Source organism: Mytilus edulis, chromosome 13 (genome assembly GCF_963676685.1).
Source record: "Mytilus edulis chromosome 13, xbMytEdul2.2, whole genome shotgun sequence".
Classification (NCBI taxonomy): domain Eukaryota; kingdom Metazoa; phylum Mollusca; class Bivalvia; order Mytilida; family Mytilidae; genus Mytilus; species Mytilus edulis.
In genome coordinates, this window is record NC_092356.1 from 47,648,143 (window position 1) to 47,674,746 (window position 26,604).

Genomic DNA, 26,604 nt, shown 5'->3' on the forward strand with positions numbered 1-26,604 from the left:
AAAGGTACCAGGTTAAACATTTTATACGCCAGATGTGCGTTAGGTTTAGAAACTCTGAATAATAGACGTAATAAACATAAGCTTATACTATTCTATTAAATATTAAATGGGATGCCACCTGCATATTTATATCAGTTAGTCAATAGTTATCAAAGGTACCAGGATTATAATTCAGTACGCCAGACGCGCGTTTCGTCTACATAAGACTCATCAGTGACGCTCATATCAAAATATTTATAAAGCCAAACAAGTACAAAGTTGAAGAGCATTGAGGATCCAAAATTCCAAAAAGTCAAGTCATATCTTCCCAGACAAACCCCTAATACTATGAGGAATAAAAAGTACGCTTTTCACCCACATCTTGCTAGAACTAGTTCTTTTTAAATAGTTGTATTCCTTCCACTATTAGACTTTGGAATAGTCTTTCTATGAGTTAACCCCCCCCCCCCCCCCCCCCAAAGTTTGGGTATTTTAAGAAAAGGATGGGAAATGTTGTATTGGACTGATGATACATATTAACCTTTCAACTATGGGATACGGATGCTTAATACAAGTCATTGTCAACTCAGAAACAATGCTACCAACCTAAAATCTCATTTGTGTTATCAGTTCTTATCCGACAACACTTTTTGTACAAATTGTAATCACCCTGTTGAAGACAACCAATTTGCCCTAAGTACAATGGTGTAATACAGATCCTATTTGATTCCATTTACTCTATTGCTGATAATGTTGACATAAATATTGAATTAGTACTTTTTGGAAACAGATTATTAACATGTGATATTAATATTGCTATTTTCAAATCTGTTCAGAAATTCATCAGAGACACTAAACGTTTTGTTTGAAATTTCCTTTTTTTTTAATTTTTCCCCTCCACTTCAACATAAATTCATAATGACCTTAAAAGGCTATTTGCATGCTTCAAGGTACTTGAATAAATGATGAGTAATTGCCTATATTTTTAAATATACTTTACATTTAGTAAGTAGCACTGTAAACACATCATATTTGCTCGTGTGTGCTCATAAGTAGCATGATTGTTTCATTATATTACATTATTTTAAATACAGTTGTTGATACTTGAATTATATCTTGTACATGTAATATGGAGTTAGCGCTTTTATATAATGTGCTTGTTGCTCAATCCTTTTCTAATCTTAATAAATAAAATGTTTAATATCAAAGTCACTTTTATTAAACCATTCTTCATACATAAGTTTCGTGTGGACTTTATTGAACCAGCTTCCTTAACACAACAGATTACCTGAGGTAACCTTTATTAAACCAGTCTTGTGTATTGTCAGTCTAAATAGAAAGTAGAATAATGTATTTTTAGTTTATTCTATTTTTAGATCATGTTATTTCTACGCATATGGGCACTATTACCAAGATTACCTGAGGGCACCAATTACCTCAGGGCATACAGCAGCGGACCTATCTTCCACCTGCGATTTATCATCAAATCAATAGTGCACGAAACCTTATGCATTCAAAATCCTTTCAAAAAAAATATGAAAGTCATGTAAGGGATAGAACTCGTCAGTACAATTCTAGGTACTCTTATCAAAACAGAGAGTACTCATATGCAACCAGAATGTACTCAAACACAAACAGAAAGTACTCAGACACAAACAGACAATACTCAGATCACAAAAGAAATTACTCGGATCAAAACAGACAATACTCAGATCAAAACAGACAATACTCAGATCAAAACAGACAGTACTCAGATCCAAACAGACAATACTCAGATCAAAACAGACAGTACTCTTGATATAATTCTCAAAATGGTGGAAATGGTAGTTACAGAAATCCGTACGATAATTATGGTTCAACTCGCCAATTTAACACCAGAAGAAGACGTGGCTACTAGGATATAATAACAATACATGAAGGATGTGAAGCGAATAAAGTGTACATTGTAGCTAAATTTCATAGCATTTGTGCAGTTATAAAGAATTACATTAATGTTCAAATTTTTTTTTTAATTTTTCTATATGCAGGCTAGTCTCCTTATCCTTTTTATTTTTGTTTTTGTCAAGAAATGCTTAAAATGTAATACAACATGCATGTAACTTTTTAAAAGAAAATTAATGGTGACATACTTTAATTAATATTATGTTGCAATTCGTTAAATCTGCCAATTATTATTTTAGTCAAAATTTCTGCTAGTAAGGAAAGAACAAAAAACAAAAAGAAATTAATCAGTATGATGAACATCAATCCATTAAACAAGTAGGATAAAAAGAAAGGAAAAGTTCATCTTTAAAGTAAATATTTCATGGTTGACTTGCACTTGTTAAATTGTACTCTAGTTTTAATTTCAAAAACTTCAAAAAGTATTTTCATAGGTATGTTTATCATTAAGTACTACCTTTACACTTTATGTTAAAATGACATACTTGTCAGGTATATATTTATTCAACGGTGAAGTACTCCTTCAGCCTACACTTATTTTATATACATGTACAAATAAGAATACTAATACATATACCAATAGTAAGATTGCTTGACTTAAATATATGAATCTGTACATGTAGTACAGTTAAAGTCTTTGCTGGTGGTTTTTATTGAGGTTATAGAAAATTTTGTATTGTTAGACATTCTTTTATTTTATTTCAATAGCATGTTTATCTTGTTTATGTAAAACTGAATTCAGTGGTGATTTCCATTCTAGATATTTAATTGGTAAACAAAAGAAAGATAGACATGATAGAAAAGAAAGAAAAAGAAATTTTCTAACTAAGAAATCAATCTTTCATTTATTCATTGACAAAATAAAATGCAGATTTTACAATTATTTTTTTGTTATCTCATTTTAATGTTCACACTATATTGGATTGACTTTAATTTTCAACAAAAACTTAGTTACAGCGATAATCTACTAACTAATTCTCTTTTTTTTTGGTAAAAGAAATATTTAAATATAAGAAAGATTAAATGGAAAAAACATCACTTCATATTGCTAGTTGGAATATCAATGGGTATAAATCGCAAGATTTTATTAAGTTTGAAGACCCTGAGTTTGTTAGTCTGGTCTCTGATAAGGATATATTCTGTCTAATGTGCAAAATTGCCTCAAAGGACCTGAATTTGACTGATTAACTTAATAAGGCCTAGATCTCCAAGAAGTAGAAAGCGATCAGGAGTATTATCTATTTATATAAAAAAAAAAAGATATTCGAAAAGGGGTGAAATTTCTTGAACATGAAACCAGTGATTTCATCTGGTTAAAATTAGATAAATACTTTTTTGGAATATCAAGACATATTTCCTATGTTTCCTATATGACTCACAAGCGGAATCAACTTATAGTCACCAATTAGATGCTGACATTCTTTCACTAATTGAGAAAGATATTTCTAAACACTCACAAGATGGGGATATTATATTTTAACGCCAGGACTGGAGATGAACCTGACCTAATTCAGGGCGATAGTTCAAATCACACACCCCTTTTTAATTCATACAGCCCTGAGTTAGATATACCCTCTAGAAGTAGTCAAGATAATATACTTTCTCAAAGGAGGACATATTTGATTGATTATGTATTCAAGATAAATTAAGAATTCTAAATGGTAGAACATTTGGAGATACTTTTGGACAGTACACCTCACATCAACCTAATGGTAGTAGAGTCATAGATTATTTCATTGTATCTGAATATTTAGTAAAATATATTTCATTTTTTCATGTACATGATTTTATTGGAACAATGTCTGACCATTGTCAAATATCTATGATGTTAAATGTAAAATACTCTGTAGAAAATGATTGTAAACATGGTGGTTGCCCTCTTGAACCTCTTCCGCCTTTATACATATGGACAGATAAATCTTCTGCGGAATTCCAAAATGAGTTGTCTTCATCAGAAATTCGGAATGATCTGTCCAATTTTATGAAATTACATGTTAATCAAACAGAATCAGGAATCAATTCTTTAATTAATAACTTTAATCAGGCAATATATGATGTGGCAAACAAAAGTCTAAGAAAGAAACATCATAGTTTAAAAAAATCTAACAAGAAAAAGAAAAAAACCTAATTGGGAAAATCTATCTCTATCAGTCCTAAAAAAAGCTTCTCATTGATAAAGAAAATTTATTTAAAAAATATAATAAAGATCCATATATTAGATCATCTTATTTTAGTGTTTTAAAGCATTATAGAAAATCTAGAAAAAACACAATACGTCTCTATAGACAAAATTTAGTCAATCAGCTTGATACTTTAAAAGATAACAATCCAAAAGCTTACAGGAAACTTCTGAATAAATCATGGTGGAGATTCTAGAGTACAATTGCAAGACAACATATCAGCCGAAGAATGGTTGAACTATTTTAGGGAATTAAATACTGCTAAAAATATAAAAAAAAACAGGATCTAAATAAATTGTTAGCTGAAGCAGAGAAATGTAAGCAATTTAATGAACTAGATTTTAAAATACCTGAAAAAGAGGTTCTTGATGCACTGAAATCTTTAAAAAAATTTAAAAAAGCCTGCGGATTTGACCAAATATCAAATGAAATGTTAAAATATGGTTTTCTACATTTTTCTCAACCCCTTTTTGAAAATATTTAATAATGTCCTAACTTGTGGAATTTTTCCTAAAATTTGGTGTAAAAGTTTTTTCTCCTAAACATAAGTCAGGTGACACATCAGAACCTAGTAATTACAGGGGGATTGCAATAATTAGTATTAATTTGTCGTGTTATATGTTTTCGTATGTCATTTGTTTTTGTATCAGTCACATTTCGTCAGTTTCAACTGCATACTCGTAGATTGTGACGTGTTTTTCGCTTTCTTTATTTAGAACAATAACACCACTACAACTTGACAATTTTAAAACATATTCAACGTCGCTTTTTAAAGACGTTAATCAAAATTTAAAAAAACTGACCTATTTAGCCATTTTTATTTAATGTCAAAAATATTCATCACTAGAATAGTTGTGGAAAAAATCTGAAGGATCAGAATAAAGTCCAGATATGTTTTTTGCCTTTCAGACATCTGATCTTCAAGACATGTGACTGTCATGTCTTTTTTGGGGGTTTTTTTTGTCGTTTTGATTACATATCGGTAAGTTAAAATTAACAGGGTTCTTATATGAAATGGTTGTTCAAAACCTAATTATTCAATGTTTTATCGACGATTCTTTTTATACATCTTTGATACATGAAAATGAATACAGTCTTAACTTTTTATATTTAATCCTAGATTTTGAAAACTGCATTTTATTTTAGAAAAAATAATGTATTTTGTACAAACTAGGTGCCAATCTGAAATTAATAAAAATCTAATAATTTCAGCACATAAAACACCAACCTAAATCTATTTACTAGTAATTTTTAGTACTGAAAAGTACTAAATAACCTTTTTTATGATTAAAGCGATCACCAGAACCACGACTTTAGAAAATATTAATTTCCGGATTTTATAGTCATTTTCTGTCTGTGTACTGATCCAATTTTTATTTCATACGAAAACATATGACGCCGTTTTGTTTTACATACAAAAATTTCAAAGTTATCGGAAACATTAAAAAAATCATAGTAAGCCTTAACAAAAAAAACTGAATGCCTAAAATCAATCTACAGGACATGCTTTTTAAATTTGTGTAAACACCTGAAAAAACTCAACAGTGAAAACCGTAAGCAGTAAAAGTTGTTATTAGAAGTGGGACATTAACTGACGTATCGTATATGTATCTGATACGTTGATGTAGCTAAACGTATCAATTGATTATCGTTTAAATATATGAAGCAATCGAGAATAGTAGGCGAGTGACATTCAGACCTAAAAAATATTTTTAATGCACCTATCTAACACACAGCTATATTATATATCATTCGAAAGGAAAACATGTGTAGATTCCATTTTTCCCGGTCGTAATAGTGAAATATGGTGCATTTTTTTTTTAAATTGGGGTCAAAAGTCATTCATAAAAAAATTGAAAGAATAACACTTTTGTAGTATTATTGTCTTATTTGAAGCAGCTGGTAATATACTTAATTCAAATTTTACTTTACACGATACCGTGATAACGTCTCTCTGATTCTTAGTTGCATTTCGTTCATGGTTTGGCGATAATTGACGTCATTTTGACGTTTTCACTCTGCTATAGGTAAAACGGTACTTTCTACAAAAACGACGTAAATAACAAATATTTGACCTTAAATGTGTTAATATTTATTATAATTGATGGTGTGCCATGCAAATTAAAAAAAAATATGATGAAATATTTGTCAGTTGGACGAGTAAAAGGAAGAGAAAACAACGCAATATAGAGAGTAAAAAGTAGACGTCTTTGTCACAATAGTCTCCTGTTTGTTAACAGCCTACAAACAGTGTCAAGATCGGAAATTACCATCTTACATGTTTAATAATACCACAAGCAAAGTTCAAGAGGATATATGAATCACATTTTAAGTCTGTCCGTCCGTCAGTCCCCACTTGTTTGCGGCCCGTGTCGAATTAAATCAGTTGAATATAACTTATACATTTATACAGATATACAGTTCATCCAAAAACCAATGATTTCAAATATAAAATGCATTGCTTTGAACTATAGAACTGATGTTAAACACACTTAGTTCAGAAATGTATTATGGGATGGCACGTGGTTCTTCATAAATTAAATCAGTTCATTTTGACATTGACATTTGAGCCGTCAAGTTTATAACCATTGTTTGATTCGTTCTTGTTCGGTTTGTGTCCGGTCCATATCTTTAATTTGAACCGCTGAACCTGGGTTTTCTAAACTAAGTATGCATATACATCATATAATAGGGGATGGTCATAAACTAAAATCAGGTCACTGTGAAATGAATCTAATGATAATGGAATCCTGCCCGCGAAATATATAGCTGCAAAACTAAGGTTTATACCAAACTTCAGATACAGAAGTCGGTTTCACAAAAAAACTTAAGACAAGATTAATCATAAGTAAACTGAACTATTCGTGACTTACGACCAGCATTAGTCGTAAGATTTGTTGTGAAACTGACCCCAGATGCAAAATTAGAATGCGGTGATTTACAAACCAAAGTTAGGTCCCACGGTGACCTTTATGTTGACATTTGGTATTATATACTTTACAAACACTTAAATTTCTTAACGTATTTTGTTTATTACGACTGCATTTATTTTCACTTACATTTGTGCAGTCAAAAGGTTTGCAGTTAAAAATGCAAGCATTACCTTCTTACCAGTATTCAAAACTTAGATATATATAGATATTTATCAACTAATATGAATTTGCGGGATTTAGTTCGGCTATATATAAACCTAAATATAGTTGTTTTGTTTTTTTTTTGTCATTCTGGAGGAGTTTCTGTGAATAATCTATTTCTTTAAAAGAAAGGAAATAAATCTAATTTATTACAACTAATGCAATTTTCAATTTTGTGATTTTTAACAATATAAGACAGTCGAAATTCATATTTTAAAACTGAGCCTGTGAAGCTTTTGCTTTACTGGAACAATTCCTGATACTTCGCTGTTACTGACATAATTTTGTGTAACAGAGGCTTACAATGATTTTGAATACATGCACACGTTCCCTAATCACGCATCTATTTTCACAAGAACAAATTTATCAAATCCAGAAGAAAGTATGACGTATTAAGACCACTTTTGTAATCCGTATCAATACTTAGGCAAACATATTGCCGTATTTGTTTGTTATGACGCCATGTCTTTGTTTGCTAGCTTTCAGAACATGTGGTTTGAATGATGATGCACTTGGTGGTAGGCGTGACACGATGGCAATCTTTTTGGTTGGAAGTCTGATATATAGCTTGCTCAAATCGTCTTGGTTATACTTATACATACTAATTTTTGGTTTCGGACACCTTAGAATTTTCTTGCAGCACAGATATACGTGTCAATATGAATTTTGTATAATTTGTGATAGACCCGCCATCTATTGATGATTTCGAAAGCGTTAAAAGAGAGTTTTCTTAGAAACAAAGATAGATGATGAGCTGTAAGAACCTGTAAGAGCATGAACTGCTGGTAAAGGTACATATATTTAACGATAAAAAAAAACTATACATGCACAATAAACAAGGTGCATCGCCAACCATAATTCCAACTGGTTATACAACTCGTAAACAGCACACAGTTGTTCCATGTCTAGAATACAACGAAATGTCAGGTAAAATTGTTAATCCGTATTTAGAATAAGAAGCCTGAAGATAACATATTATAAGCCCGGTACCTTTGATAAGTATGATTAAAAGGACACTATGATCTCTGTATACCAGAGACTAAATGCTTTAAGGACAATAAGGTAAACAATTATAGCTTATCGTATGGCCTAAAACAAAAAGCAATAGCCAACACTGTATAATAAGCTATAAAGGTTCTAAAACAATTTTAGTTAGATACCCAAAAGCTTGATTCATGCTCAAAACTACAAACAAAGCAAAAATCATAAAAAGCAACTAACGACCACCATAATGAATAACAAATCAATTTGAAAGATATCAGGCATGTGATCGATTGTTGACGTTAGACACGCGTTTCGTCTACATACGACTCATCGGTGACGCTCGAACCAAGTAAAACTTCGAAGAATATTTAAGAACACGTAATCCTATTTAAAATGAATGAATAGATATACCCGTATATTAAATTATTTATAGCATGTCAACATACAGGCTCTTGACGTGGCCCTAGCACATACACTATGCTTCCTCTAAAATACTGACCAAATTTGCACCATCAATAAGTCTACCATATGCGATGGTAAAACGGTAGGAAATTTAAAAGGTGGACATATCTCACGTTCAAGTTCATGGAGAAAATATCAGATTTGACACATTTTTGCGTACTTTTAGTTGCAAAACTAAAATGTGCATTTTGATCCAATTGAGAAAGAAGTATTTTTCAATAGTTATTCATAATCTCTGCCTTTTGTAAGTGCAAATTGACTTAGAATAATAAGATATTGATTTTCTACCAAGAAAAAACGTTGACATCTCAGCTTCTATGGTCCTTTGAATTTTTTTATACTTTGCGTAATATTTGTACAAAAAAAATACTTTCATGGTTATTCATACTCTTTTTCGAAACGTTTAGGTCCCTTAAAATTGATGGAAATTAACAGAGAAAGCGATTTCGGAAATTTGTTTGAAAAGGGGGAGTGTGTAAAAGTGTATAAAATCCAGAATAATACAGTGATAACTATATGTATTAAACAAGTAATGAACTTTTGAATAATACGCACATCATTAATTTGGGTTTCAACCCGAAAATATCTAAGAAATGAGAAAAAATATAAAAATTGGCACCATTTTTATAAAAAATTCAAAATATCTTACAAAAATTTTTTTTTTTTCGCAAAAATTACTTCTTTTATTTTTGAAAAGTATTTTTTTATACATTGACATGTTAAACGTACATAATTTTTGCATTGTGACAACAGAAAATAAAACTACATGTTATTTTTTTCACGTTTCAACACTGTTGGTCATTTTTCGAATTGAAATTATTTCCCGATTTTAATTCATTTTTTACAAAAGTTGCACCGTACGATTTTTCTACGAACGACCAAAAAAGGAAGTTCAGACATCATACTATAACATATAAAAAATTCAGCTGTGTGTTAGGTGGGTGCATTAAAGTCACTAACTCAGCGTCTTTTCTGAAAATATCACACGCCTATAGGCATTTCAGTTGGAAAACATAGTGAAAGGGAGATGAAAATTTTTGGTCTTTTTCATTTTTAATATCTAAATTGTTTTTTGATAATCGTTTATAAATAAATGTATTATATGTGTTTACATACATGCTTCTTGTATGTCAAATCCTAACTTATTATACCAGTTATTACATTTATTGCCATAAAAGTGATGTTGCTACGATATATTTTTACAGTGTCTATTATAATACAGACGACAACATTTACAAACATTTAACAATCATGTATCTATACACTTGTATATGTATTAACACTCGATATTCAAATAATTAGAACTACTGAGGCGTGAAGTTGAATTATAAAACAAACAAAGTTATTATGACGTTAACAATATGTATACGTGTACTTTGAATTTGCAAGTAAATGGTGACTGAATCATTCACTATCAGCAAAGTCCGATAAAAGTTATAAATGAGCAGGCAATACTTTTTGTTCAAATATAAAAAATATAAGAGAACAAAATCAATTTCATCAACATTTCTCTATTTGTACCCGGTTCTCTTTTTCCTGTTTTCGGAATCTTCTAAAATTTTGGTAAATGACCTTCCATGAGCTATTAAGTCTAATATGAAAAAGTAAAAGGGTGTTATGGGGCAAAATATTTTACATTGTATTGTATGGAAAAAAACCAAGAAGTCCGAACATTTAGCACAAATTCAAAAACCTCACCTAAGTACATCCTTAAACACGTAAATAGTCAATTTTAAGCAATAACCCATAGATACATTCAGATACGTTAAGGTATCAGAAACGGATACGATGCGTCTTTAAATGTCCCACTTCTAATAGTACGAAAACACATTACACGATGATAATATTGGAAAGTTGTTTACTAGAATATTAAATAACAGACTAGAAAAATATTTAGAAAGCATGGCATTATATCCCAAGAACAAATTGGTTTCTCTAAAGGTAAAATGACTAGTGATCATCTTCTTGTCTTAAAAACTCTTGGAAAGGTTGGAAACCATTATACACATGTTTTGTTGACTTTAAAAGAGCTTTTGATACGGTTAATCATACAGGACTGTTTTATAACCTTAGTAAAATTGGAGTAGGAACTCATTTTTATAATATAATCAAAAGTATGTATTCTAATGACATACTATGTATAAAAACACGAAACATGTTAACTTCAGATTTTAGATCATATATTGAAGTAAGACAAGGAGATAATCTGAGCCCAAGGCTTTTTTTAATATTTATAAATGATTTTAAATCTTTGGTAGATGAAATCTGCGACCCAGTATTGCTATCAAATGTTTCATTAAATTGTCTTCTTTATGCTGACGATCTTGTACTGCTTTCTGAATCTAAAAAGGCTTATAGAATGCATTAAATAAGCTGGAAATCTATTGTCAAAATTGGGGGTTAGAAGTTAATTTAAAAAAAACAAAGTCTCTAGTTTTTAATACATCTGGCCGTATCAAAGATGCACAGCTTTCATATAAAGACACGTACATCCAAAGTACCCAACATTATACTTATCTTGATGTAACTTTTAGTGCATCTGGCAGCTTTTCAGAAACCATAAGGCAGCAACCATTTGATTTTCTGGGGGGGGGGGGGGGCTATGGTTTTTTTTTCTGGACAAATTTTTAGTATACTATGAGGTGTGCTGTCCAATAAAGGAACCAGAGTAACAGACACTTGATCATATTATATTATATATTTTTAATATTAAAAACAATCTATTTTTTTCGTGACAAGTCGAAAACAATTTTTTTCTTTCAATTTTAGCATTACATATAGTGGCAGCTGAGGGTGAAACAAACATTTTTTTTTTTCTCAGAATCAAAAACAAATTATTTTTTTCTCCAAAAACTGGAAACAAACTTTTTTTCCAAAAAAAACCATGGGGTTGTTTTAATAAAAAAAAAAAAATAATGACACAGAACTGAATTATTTCTATAGATTGTGTAAAGATCTAAAGAATAAAAAAATGCATCTAAAATTCTGCAGATTTACATTAATTTAGAAGTAAATAAGCACGCAACAAATTTAGCCATATTTGGCGAATTAAGTCGTTATCCTCTAATGATAGATATTTTAACAAACATGATTAAATATTGAAAAAGAATTCATGTTAAAAATAATATTTTATTAACATAATGCATACTCTCTCTCAAATACATTATCTAAAGCTGGGAATAATTGTTGGGCTAGAAGTATTGATGCTATCTTAAAATTACTTGATTTAAAAGAGTATCATGTGCTCTCATCTAAAATAAACATTAGAAATATGGTGAAAAAGAAATTATATTTAAAGTATTGCAGCAAATGGAAGAGTATTATTTAATGATAAAAGACAAAATAAGACCTCTGCCTGGAAATAAACTTAGAACTTATCGATTATTTAAACTAAATTCTAATTTTGAGCTTTACTTATTGAAATTACCATATATTCAAAGATGTGTTTTAACAAGATTTAGAATTGGAGCTCACAAACTTGAAATAGAAAAAGGTCGTTACTTTGATATTAAACTAGAAAATAGAATATGCAAACTCTGTAATGAGGAAATAATAGATGAGATGCATTTTTTTAACATGTAAAACTTTGGATAATGTTAGAAATCCCTTTCTAATCAAAATATATAGTAAAAATAAAAATATTTCAAAACTTGATAACAAATCTCTTTTTATTTGGCTAATGGGAAATGAAGATAAAAACATTTTGATAATAATTTGTCAAATATTAGAGATTTTAAATATAAACAGAAATACAATATTAAATTAGATTTCTCTATATAAATGTAAAGAATGATATGTATGATCAAATATGCATTTACATAAGTTATTTCTTTTACAATTAATAAATTATTAGTATACTATGAGGTGTGCTGTCCAATAAAGGAACCAGAGTAACAGACACTTGATCATATTATATTATATATTTTTAATATTAAAAATTGCCTACTTCATTTGCTTTAATATTTTATATCAATCAATTAAATCAAAATCAATCATATTATGTACTTTGTTCAACCTATTTTTAATTTACTTCACATTATGTTTGAAAATTATATTGTAATTATTCTGCTCATTTTGGGCGCCGTGATTGGCAAATAAATTATTTGTTTGTTGTTTGTTTTGTTTGTCTGCTCTAAAGTTGCTACCTGCTGTTCCAGTTGATATCGGTATTGCTTTTCGTCCATCAATAGTTCTATACGTGCCGAATAATGTTGTCGTTACCAAAGTTGCTAGCTTGTCCGCCTACAGATTTAGCCAGAGTACTGGTCTCTAGGAGACAATCATGCAAACACACTGATCCATATTATAGTAAAAACGAAACAAAAAAATGCGAGACATTTTCCTGGCTGCAATTCATTAATGATACTACTTTTAATAATCCAATGTGGGATTTACTGATAAAAATACTAATCAATCCTTGTCATAGTTATATAATGTAATTATGATAACCGAAAAATAATGTGTCCTATTAATTTATATATGAGATTGTCAGAAATGTAGTACAATTAATTACATGAACAATTGCCATATATTCTTGTTGCACCTGAGTTTACCTCACGTTTCGTTTTATGTAGATTCCTTTATCTTTGTTTTATAGATTGCATTGATTGATTGTGTACATTCTTCTTTTCAATGTCTGTGCTGTTTTGATCTTACCAAACTTGTTTATCGTAAGTCAACAAAGCTTTTAGTAAATTTAATGGACCGAAATACCTCACGGCTAATTTTGGTCTTATTTTGTAGATAAATATATTACCCTTTGAATAATGCATGTCGATTAGTGCCAAAGTGGTGCAGATTTTTTAAAACAGTTGTCGAAGGGCAAAAAGGGGGGGGGGGTTAAAAAATCGCAAATTTTTGACACTTTAGGCAATTTCTCGGTACTCTCACATGGTAGCTGAGAATTTTTTTCTATGGAAGCAAGTCCTATGAACGCTTCACTAATTCAGTAAGTCCTATTAATAGTTGATTGCCAGAGATCAGTTATCCATATCCTCACTTGCAACATGTAAGAAAATGGAATAAAATATATTTATCTACGATAATTATGACCAAAAATTTTCATAATTAAGATTTAGCTATGTAATAATTTATGGCAACATATAAAGATATATTTGGGAAATTTTGTTAAAATACCATAAAGAACAGTGGATAAATAAGTACTGTAGAGTTAGTATCCGCCCATGATTTAATGATAATAATTGAAATTCTTGATTAGTTGTTTAAACTATAATGGATATGTAAATAAAGCCCTGTAAAATATAAATGTACTTATAAGTTACAGATAGATAAATCTGTTTACTAAGTAATAATAATTAAAACTAATGTTCGTAATTCATTATCATGCAAACTTATTTAGCTGCATACATATGTATCTCATCACAAAAATATATAATGTGGATACCATAGCAATTACTTGTCTCAATTACAGTTATACTAATTCGACTTTAAGTTATTATAGTACATGTTCTCATATGCTGTCTCATACCAAAGTCTATTGAACAATACTTGTGTTGATAATATAAACTACACAAAACGTGACTTGCATGCTTGTTAAATCAAAAAGCAACTAATCACAAAAAGTAACAATAAAAGCAAAGCAAATATTAAAAACTAAAGCCAAGCGAAACAAGAATATAAATACACTTATAAGTGCCTAACAAGATTTTGTGAGGTAGACGAAATTGACTTTAAAACGATCGTATTGACTTTTGATGTGCAGAAATAGGCAGATCGGACATATTTTGACTTTAGTTACTTACTTCTTAAGTTTGGGATTAATTGTAATCAACATATTCCAATGAGACTGAAAAATGCTTTTTTTTATTATGATAAATAATAATTTTACCTGCCGTAGTCGTGCGTAAAATTTATTTCGGTATTTCTCTTACGAAAATGACTTGTTTAATGGAACAAAACGTATTATTTGTAAACTTTCTCTTTACTCTTCACAATGGGCTTTTAAAAATAACCTTTCCAACTGTATATTCCGAAAATTTTGTGAAAATCGAATAAGTGGCAATTCTTACCTTTCATACCTTAACTTTCATTGATAAAACATAATATTGACTCGTCCAGTGTCCAGTTTGAAGGTCATTTTAGTTACCGGTCACATTCATGCACGTTCTAATTAATCAATAGTCATGTATGAAAAGCATAAACAAGTTTGAAGGTAAACTAATAACAACTTAATCCAATCAAATTGCCTACGATTCAATAACAATGACCAGTCCACATCATAAAAATGTATAGGGGTAAACTGGGTAGGGAGAAAATGTCAGATATATTAAGTTCATTATTTTGCAATAACGAGTAAAAATTTGTTAACCAATAGATTTGTTATAATTTCATAATCATGTCGTTATGTATTGGTATAGTTTTTGGATCTTTCATTCGCGTATTTAAGGCTGTAGAAAGTTTGGCCTTCAAAAGTCAACATAATCATTGACTTTATAAAGAAAATTCGCCTTTTTAAAACATTGAATGTTTCACAAATAATACGCGACAACAAAGCAAAATCATTTCTTAAAACACTGCAAAAAAAATAATTCTGATTGATGCAGTGGTATTGAACAGATATATCATGTTATGGAGGGGTATTTGCGAAAAATACAAGTCGAGGGAAATTTTGTCCCAAGACTTGTATTTTTTGCAAATACCCCTCCATAACATGATATATCTGTTTAATTACACCGAATGAATTTTAATTAAAACTCTCTGTACTAGGAAAAGGAAATATTTATTTGAGGACAAGTACTATCATAAAATATACCGCGGGAACTATACATGTACTTATACGCGTTCGCGCTGTCTTTATGTAACGTCATATCCGAAAAATTGGCGGGAAAATGCTCGAGAGGGTAAAAAAGGAATATCCAAAATGGCAAATACCATGGTATTTGAGGCATATTCACCGGCAGTGGTGAAAAACAGTCAGATTCGTTTGAAATGAGGAAGAAATGTTAGAATATGCGAAAAATACACTGGCTATCAGCCAATCAAAAGCTGGCATTCTAATATAAGGTGTAATTATGTCATAAATTGCACTGGAGTGAACAGTGGTACATCAAACGTCGAATTCCCTCACACAATGTTATCACACACTATAGCTTACCTCACATATCGTGCAAGTGGCACATTTCCATATAACCATTATATAGCACACTACATCTTTAGTAAGGTTTAAATATACCTGTATAACAAAAATGATTATTATAACTCTTTGCTGAGCAATGTTTATTGTTTATAGTAAAAATAATATTAAACCTAGATATCTATTTTTAGTTCTTATATCGATTTACTTTAATTCGATTAACCTTTAAACATTACAAGATTCTTTCGGTCCACTCGACACTCGCAATCATTCAATTTATATTTAAACTTTATCTTCAAATCATTATACCAGATTTAATTGAAGTATTATTTTATATGATCGTAAAATTCAACTCTTCTTATGTTTTTATATACATTTACGATCTCCTTTGTTATGAAATTTAACTCGCGTTCTCGACATTCAATCTATAAACATGCATACGTGTAAAATATGAACTATTGGACAATTATTGCAAAATTAATAAAGAAAGATATAGGACTGACCTTAAAAAAGAAATTCCAATCACAGAATTGTTATTGCATATATTAATTTCTAAAGTTGTTAATTTGCAGACAGGTAAATATATGTGTTGACCACAAGATGTCTTCCCATAAGATATAGAACAAAAGAATTAAACCGCCAAAAGTACTGACCAATAGTAGAAATGTCCGAAAGCACTCAAATCAACCGTGAAAATAAAGTAATAACTACAGTGAAATCAGACTTAGCCAAAGCATTAGAATAGAATTCGTCCGTCAATAGTCCATGTCAATAAGTTAAAATAGAATAACACATAATACTAATCCTTAATTACAGAATATAATTAATAAGCTAACAATATAACTTGTAAAATATCATATGATGATATGGTAAAAAAAATCAACCCAAAAAATCGATTCAGTTTGGCCCCACATGACTTTTAAAATGTTTATATCATTGAAAAAGCTCCAAATTATCTGCCTTTGGTGCAAAAATGCCATTTTTTGGCATTAAATTTGAAATATCTTTTTTAACTCATCGGTGACCTATATTTTTTATTATTGTTCTCATATAAGCTGTACATAAACTAAATAATTGTAAAATTTAAGCGATTTCTGTAATTAGGTTATTTTTTTATTTTGATATTACCTCTATTTTTCCTATTAGTTCAACAGAAAAAAAGGACATTAACAAAATTGTATGCTTCTTCCGGAGGCAGATTGTGAGCTTAAATGAATGGTGACCGCATTTTTTTTATTTCGTTTTTCTTTTAAGTATATGATAAAGTTCATTTATAAAAAAAAAAGCGTAACCCTATATTAGAAAACAAAATTTGATTTATACCCAGGAGCCCCCTTAAGATATTTTTAGGACACTTCAACTAATATAAATAAAGAAATGACTCACCTAAATGTTTAAAATCCAAATAAAAAAGATATAAAGTCGCAAAATTCAACATACTTCCTTTAAAAAGCATGCTCTCTCTCACCTTTAAACAAGGTAAACCATCCGATCACGAAAATCGATATCACACACTCTTAAATCATGTAATTTTTAAACGAGATAAATTGACACCAGACAATCAATTTCGGATAGGTGTATTATATGGGTGTTATTAATTTGATTACATGTATTGAAGAAAAGTATATCATTAATTTCAAATCAGAGTATTGAATTGTATTATTTTATTATTGAACATTGTATTTAATTGTTATATTCTAATATTCTAATATAAAATATAAGAAAATAATACTTATCTATATGAAACCCTGTTCTTATAGATACTAACCATTTCAGGGTACCTTACAATTAAAGCTGTAGCGGTAAGGTCATTGTTAACAGCTTTAGTGCAATAAATTTATATTCAAGTGTTTAAAAAAAAAAGAATATAAAAATATACAAAATACATAAAATAACAGACTATAACACAAGTAAATACCAGCACTGACACTATATGGCATATAGGGTTTGTTTTTATATCAATAGATCATCATCTGAAGGTCATAGATGGAATACTATATCGTCAAGTTACTATCAACGATGAAGTTAAACAGCAGCTAGTACTTCCAGCAGCTCATATTTCTACAACACTCCAGCATTACACAACGACATGGGACACCCGGGGAAAGACCGTACTTTGTCATTAGTGAGAGACAGATTCTACTGGCCTGGTATAGCCAAGGATGTTACAGAGTGGATAGCGCATTGTGGAAGGTGCATTATTAGACAGACACTTCCAAACCAGAGAGCTCCGCTAGTAAATATTGAGACAACAACACCACTACAGTTAGTTTGTATGGACTTCCTTACGTTAGAACCATCTAAAGGAAGTCAACAACACATCCTGGTCATAACAGATCACTTTACCAGATTCACTCAAGCCATTCCCACCAAGAACCAAACGGCAAAGACAACAGCTGAAGCCTTTTAACAGCATTTCATAGTGCATTATGGAACACCCGACCGTATACATTCAGACCAAGGAGCTAACTTCGAATCAAAGATCATAAAGGAGTTATGCAGTCTAACAGGAATGACCAAGTCACGCGATGGGCAACGGCATGTGCGAAAGGTTCAACCGAACACTACTTAACATGCTGGGAACACTTCAACCAGACAAGAAGAAGAACTGGAAAGCCTATGTAGGACCACTTGCCCATGCCTACAACTGTACCAAGCATGAGTCTACAGGATTCGCGCCATACTACCTCATGTTTGGAAGAGATCCTAGACTTCCAGTGGATGTGGCATTTGGCATACGAAAAGATACTGGATCCAATTACATCAAGGACCTTAGAGAACGGTTGGAAGTTGCTCACAGCTTGGCTACGGAAACATCTAAGAAAGCACAATTGAGACAGAAGAAGAACTATGACACCAACGTAAAGGGAGGTACCATCAAGATAGGAGATTTAGTATTGGTGAAAATAGTGGCATTTGAAGGCAAACACAAGCTGTCAGACAAGTGGGAACAAGACCCTTACGTTGTATTTGAACAACCGAATCTGGAGCATCTGCATGATCCGCTAAAGAATTGTCAATTAGATTTGCTAAAATTCTGTTCACAGTGAAAGAGGGTCTTCAGGTGAAACTGTTTACTCGCTCAGTGGTATTAACCATATGTGGATTCTTTAAATTTCTAAAGAACTTCTGGATAATTTTTAATATCAGTCTTTTTCTGAAATTAGTTCAATCAAAGCTTTTGATTTTTCAAACCTGTATACCACTATTACCTATGTGAATTTGAAAAATCGGCTGAAAGAAATAATACACAATACCTTTCAATATAAAAATGGTAGCATACGCTATAAATATTTTACTTTGGGATACAATAAGTAATATTTTGTTAATATTGAACAAAAGGGTAAAACATGCTACACAGAGGAACAAGTGAGTGCTGGAGTTTCTTATCGATAACATATTTGTTGAATTTGGAGGTATACTTTTTCAACAAATTGGCGGCATTTTTATGGGAACGAACTGTGCGCCTCTCTTTGCCACCCTTTTCTTATTTTGATTTGAATCGGTTTTCCTTCAGACACTTGTCAAAAAAAAGAAGATCAAAGACGCCAGATTATTTAATTTCACTTTTAGATATATTGATGATGTCTTTCTATTAATAATCCAAACTTTTCTGATTGGGTTCCATTAATATATTCCCCAGAACTAGAAATTAAAGAAACAATAGACACGGCTTCCTCCGCCCCATTTTTAGACTTATACCTCGAATACACAGACATCTAAGAACCAGAATCGATGACAAACGAGACGATTTCTATTTTGGAATTATCAATTTCCCCCACCTCAGTAGCTATAAACCAACTTCACCTGTATATATAGGATATACATTTCCCAACTTATTTAATATTCAATAGCTTGCAGCTCCTATTTTTGTGATTTTACTTTTTACCTCAGCTGTATTCGGCAGGCCTTTTTTCACCAATCATGTTTTTCCTTTTTAAACTTTTGATTCGAATGTCCTCATGATTTTTTGAACATGTAGATGAAACACACGTCTAGAGTAAAAAATAATGTATCCCTGATATCTACATGTATGATAAGTTTTATTCATTATCCAATATTGTGCTGTGCATTGTTTCGAGGTGCTTCCTCTGTAGTCTTTCTTAAATAATCTTAAGTGTGCATGTGCGAAATTTTAAATTTCATATTAGCAAAATTCCAGGAGCGCCTACATAGTTTATCCCCCAGTTAGTTCGATATTCCAGATCTTGCATTTCCTACAGTTATTTCCTTGATAGAAAGCTATTGCTCACAAGGAGGCTATTTAAGTTCCAAGTGGTGAAACTGAAATCATCCCTTCGAATATTTTACGGACACTTTCACGAATTGTATGACGGCGAATATATTTTCGAAGTCACATTCCCGTCCTCACTCTCCAAATGTGATCTACAGATTTAGACGTTTCACTTGATTTGTACTTGCATGATCGTCATGACAGGTTTCATATGTGGTACAAGGTCTAAGAACCTGAGGTGAGCCCCGGTTTGGTGGTGTTCTTGTTGCACAGTCTTCAAATTCAATACTGTGGTCATGCCTAAGCAAGTCAGCATGTTTTTGAATTATGAGTTTGAGAGATCCTTGATATATTTCGGGTATGGTTTTTGGTGGACTGTGTGATTTCTGCTTCATTTTTATAAACAAACCACTTATATCTATTTCTCTTTTCTTTGTTATGCGACTTTTGTCACCTTTTATTGGAATCACATTGCAGTGTAGGCATTTGCTTAACATCCCAACATGATCTAACATGATATGCTATGACAATTAGTTCAAATGTACCAGTTATCTACCCATGTCTTTACATTAGCTATCTGTAATCGAAGATTGTTTTCCTTTTTCGCAGAGTTTTTCATTTGTGCCGAGTGATTCAATGTATTATATTAGTTTTAGAGTTCATTATTTAACTTGGTCTTTAAAAGATTACTCTTTAGAGAGGACACATTCCAATATCTGAAGTCTGCAATGCAGTAGTTAAACAACATTGTTAAAATATCAAATTATTTGTTGAAGGCTTACTAAAGTTATCGTTTGGAAAGTTGACTTGTTTCCACTTTATCAAGGTGCATAATTGGTCACTAAAGAGATGATGTGTATCTAGTTATCCATAAATTAAGGCAGCAGCAGTATACCGCTGTTCAAAATTCATAAATCTATACAGAAAAAAACAAATCAGAGAACTACGACACAACAGAAACACAACATTAAAATGTAACACACACTGAAACGAACTATAATATAACAATGGCCATTTCCCTGACTTGGTACATGGCATTTTAATGTAACAATATTCCATTGTGAAAGGCTTACCAATGCTACCAAACAAAAACTAAACATTATGTTTGCTAATTTCTATTTTATTAAAGGCATTAACCTTGACAAATAAACGTCAAATCAGTCAGATATTGCATGAATCTGTATTAAGTAGTCCCTCACATTATTTCCATAATATATTTAAATGATTTTGTGAAGGGTTAAATGAACCATAAAATAAACAAAGGTACACATACTGAAATGTCTCGTCTGTTTTACTGACCATGATTAATGTTATGTTAAGTTTTAAAAATAAAGTTTTTGGTGTAAGTGTCACAAAAGCTGAACATAATCAAGTATTAATGACAATAAAGTCGAGGTTGGATAGAATATGGTAGACAGAAATGTACTGAAAAACTTAGTCATTTCATACACAAAATATAATTGCCGTTATGCTTATTGTATCTTAGGAACAAACTAAAACTTCAAAAAACTTACATTGTACCATAAAAATGAGGTCAAGGTCAGATAATACACGACGGACAGACACATCTTACAATCATTCCTTGCACTGATTATAGTTCACCTATTGCATATAGTATCTAAAATAAACAAAGGCAACAGTAGTATACCGCTGTTCGAAATTCATAAATCGACTGAGAAAAAGCAAATCCGCCTTACAAACTAAAACTGAGAGATGCACATCAAATGTAAGAGGGGAACTACGACACAACAGAAACACAACACTAAAAGGTAACACACACAGAAATAAGCTATCATATAACAATGGTAATTTTCCTGACTTGGTACAGGACATTTTAAGAAAAAAATGGTGGGTTGAACCTGGTGTTGTGGCTAGCCAAACCTCCCGCTTTTATGGCAATGTTAAATATAATTAAATAATGACAACATTACATGGCATGACTACAATACAAATAAATGGGAGAACATATAGGACAGAAAAACACACAAATAATAGCTATTAAAGGATACCAGGTTTATAGTTTAATACGCCAGACGCGCGTTTCGTCTACACAAGACTAATCAATGACGCTCAGATAAAAAAAGTTCTACAGCCAAAACAAGTACAAAGTTGAAGAGCATTGAGGCTAATAATTCCAAAAAGTTGTGTCCTATACGGCTAAGATTATTTGCCTGTGATAAGAACACCCTTTGTATTTAAAATAATTCATACTTTTGCCAACAGTAAACTTATAAAAATGACTATATAATAGATATACATGATAACACCCAAGTGGTGACTAACTACAAAATAAAACGTATACTAAAAAAAATCTAAACCAGCAAATAAAAAATCAGAGCCGAGTGAGGCAGGAAAACTACCATAAACCATTGAACCAAGAAAATGAGGTCAAGGTCAAATGAAACATATCAGACAAACATGTTCACCTTAATTCATTTCATGCATCAATAAAGATGACATATTGCTAATAATATCTAAGAAACAGACTTAAACAGGAAAAATTAAAGATTGACCAATGAACAATGCAAAGGAGGTCCAGGTGATCAGAGGAAAGCTGCCATACTGACATGCATCCCTTAAATTTATACCATATGCCACGTATAGTTGACCTACAACTAATAGTATCTGAGAAACGAACTTAATCCTGTAACTTTAAACATGATCAGTGGTCTATTAAATGAGGTAGATTTCAGATGAGCCATATTCTGGCGGACATGTCATCGTTGCAAGGAAGCAGTAGCTGAACCAATAGCCCATGAAAATGAAACCATAGACAATGGACATATGACAGACGGAACCTTCTTAATAAAAGTTATCTGCATACAAGGTCTAGTAAAAAGTATCCATGTCTTAAACCGTCTGTAATATGAATCTTTATACAAACAGATTATGACAACCGCCACCGCTGAGAAGTAATCACTACGTCCCGAAGAATGTGACTTTCATAATAGGCTAGTCAAAACAGCTGATTTTACTTTATCTAGTCACATAACTCTAGAAAGAGGAAAGTGAAAAAAATCAAATGCACAATTTCATAATGGTACCGCGGAACCAAGTGTGTCGTCTACTTTTTCTGTTGTCTATGGGGAAAACGTTATGACAAAAAAATCCTTTGGATACTATCTTTTGATTGTAAGAAACTTCAGTTCAAGTTTGGTAAAAATTCAGGATGAGTTATGAACCTAATTAATGTTTTAAAAACTTTAACTGCAGACTGTATGTAATGTTAACTGGAGGAAAAATTAAGTCCATCTATAGGTAATATACGGATAAATAGGAAATATGTTTTTTACAAAATTGCCTTCTAGATACTAGCTTTTTTAACCCATAAACAAGTTCTGTCCAAGTTTGGTACAAATCCAGGATAGTTTAAGAAACTTATGAAACATATAAAAACTTTAACTACAGAGTGGATGTAATGTTAACTGGTAGTTTTTGTAAGATTTGGATATACAGGATTTTATATTACAAATTTTACTTCTGGATACTATCTTATGAACATAAACAAGCTTTTGTCCAAGTTTGGTAGGAATCCAGGATATTTTAAGAAAGTTTTTAAAATTTTTAAAATTTCAATCGCAGAGTGAATGTAATGTTCACTGGCAGAAAAAACTAAGTCCATATATACGTAAAATACGGATAAACAGGATTTATTTTTTTCCACAAAATTTACTTCTGGATACTATCTTATGATCGATCATCAACTAGCTTCTGTCCATGTTCAATATTAATCTAGAATAGTTTAAGAATGTTATTAAAATTTCAAAAACTTTAACCACAGTGAATATTTGTGGATGATGCCGACGACGACGATGACGATGCCAACGAAGGAATGTAGGATCGCTTATTTAGACCTTACTTTTGAGAGACAAAAAGTGAAACAGTCAAATTGTAGCTGGAACTGTGTTATGTGTGATCTTGAATATAAAAGTTGTTATCAGGAATATGACAGTTGTTGTCCATTCGTTTGATGTGTTTGTCATTTGATTTTGCCATTTAATTAGGCTTTCCAATTGAATTTTCTTCGGGGTTCAGTATTTTTGTGATTTTACATTTTCTTTTACAGCATTTCTAACTTTCAAATGATTTCATTGAGGCTTTTTCATATAGAAACCAATTATAGGACATATGTACTAGAAAACAATATATACCATGCACCTTCGCCTTTCATTGAGGGAATAAATATACATGTTGTACTATCTAATCAAATGTTAGTAAGATGATGCCTTCGTTAAAACCTGAAAGTAATGGATGTGACTATCTGATTGATTTGTCTGTAATAAGAAAAGTAAGCAAAATGTTAATCAATTTATGATTCGTTTTTCAGCTTTTGAGTTTAGAAGATTAAGATGTGCTCACTTCAATTTTTATTTAAACTAAATATTAAAAAGAAGATGTGATATAATTGCCAATGAAGCAACTCTCCACAAGAGACCAAAAGACACAGAGATAAGAACTATAGATCACTGTACGGTCTTCAACAATGAAATGGCTTGTTTTTATTATAAAACTTATGTATATATACTTTAGTCTCACGAAAATTCTATAATCTGTCTAAATTTAGAAGAAACATTATTTTTCTCCATTCACTCATTTCATATGGCTTTAAGCTTTTATTTAATGAAGATTCATATCGAAAGAAGACAGTATTGCTAAATAAACTGTTATCACAGAGATATGTCTCGCTTTTTTGTAATTTCAATAATGCAAGTGTTGAAATCAAAATAACAACACTTTAACATGAAAGTTTTGCAAATGTTCAAAGTCAATGAATTATGACTGAAGGTACACGGCTAAACAATCTCCAGGGAAATGTGATGTACCAATGCTTATACAACTGCATACCAAATACCATTGACTTATTATAAGCAGTTCCCTTTTAACAAACCTAAACACAAACTAATACATGTTTACTAAGCAAAATTTCAAAGTCAATAACTGAGGGGGCGGGGTCAAATAATCTCCATAGTAATGAGATATGTCAATGTTAATTATACAACTGCATACCAAATATCATTGAGTTAACACTAGTGGGTCCCCATAAACCAACACAAACTCAAACTAATACATGAAAATTAAACAAAAGTTTCAAAGTCAATAGACCATGACTTAGGGGGCGGGGTCAAATAATCTCCATGGAAATGAGATATAACAATGCTTAGTACATGAAAAGGGTGAGCCGACCGTGCAAGGGCTGTATAGCCAATAAAGGTCGTTAAAAACTTCCATTTGTGACAAAGGTAAAATCTCTTTGTTCTTACTGTGCAATAATCTGGATAATGTACAGCAAAGGTGTGCATTAACTACCTCAGATATACTGCACAGTTCAAATCTATTTTTACCTTTACGGGTGGTTCCTGGATTTTGAATGGGCCGTTATTCTATAAAATAAAAAAAAATATCACCGTGTGAAGTGAGAATTAAAATAATATTGATAATGCTATAACACGATACTTTGTCCAATCCAAGGGTGAACGACCTATTCGCCCCACCCCGAATCGGCTATCTGCCTTAAAATTACGAAAAAGTTGAAAATTGTACGAATATCGTAGTTTCAAAATAGAAAAAACGAAAGGTTTCTTATTCCTTTTTTCATTTTATCTAAGCTGGGAAATAAAATACTTCAACATATTTTGTGAAAAACGTAAATCTTAAATCAGTGTTTTAAAATCAGAAAGAGAAAGACAATTCAAACAATTTTGGTAATTTCTGCCAAAAAAAGAAATGTATCTAAGAATATCCGAATAACAGAAATTTAATTTGGATTAGTTTTAGACTCATTGGAATTTATAATGACTTTTTGAATATCTATTCCTATAAAGTGACTATTTTAGGATCGAATTTAATGAGGATCATATTTAAATTTGTTTCAAAACAGGGGGGATCAGCTGGGGATCAATCAGACTTCATTTAGATGGACTCGTCTTAAGAATTAATACAGTAGATGAAAAGAAATTTGTGGGTACGATCCATGCATTTAAATGGGAGCATATAGTTGGAACCCCCTTTACTCTGGGTTGGGACCCCACCCCCTCCTTTAAAATGGCTGGATCTGCCCCTATTATAAATTTTGTCAAAGATTTAATCGTCACTAATCTAACTTAAATTGTGAATAAATTTAACAGAAACGATAAAAAAAAAAGCGACCATTAAATCTCAATTTTAGAACAAGTCTAAATAAAAAAAAGTTATTTTATTTTCCCCCTTTCTTTACCCTATAAGAAACTTTCCTAGGATCCATGGATTGTGGAATATCGTCCACATTTCTAAAAAGGTCACGTAAATTGATTGTGTCATGTGTCGCCAATAACTATAACTTATACACCGGCATACCAATTATCATTAATTTACCATTAATGGTTCTACATCAACTGAACTTATCACAAACTAATACATGAAAACTAATCAAAAATTTCAAAGTCAACAGACCATAACTGAGAGGACAGGGACAAATAATCTCCATGGTAATGAGATGTTCCAATACTAATACAACTGCATACCAAATATCTTTGACTTACCATTAGTGGTTCCCCATAAATTAGACCTAATCACAAACTAATACATTGAAACAGCATATCTATGCCTCGCTTTTTGACT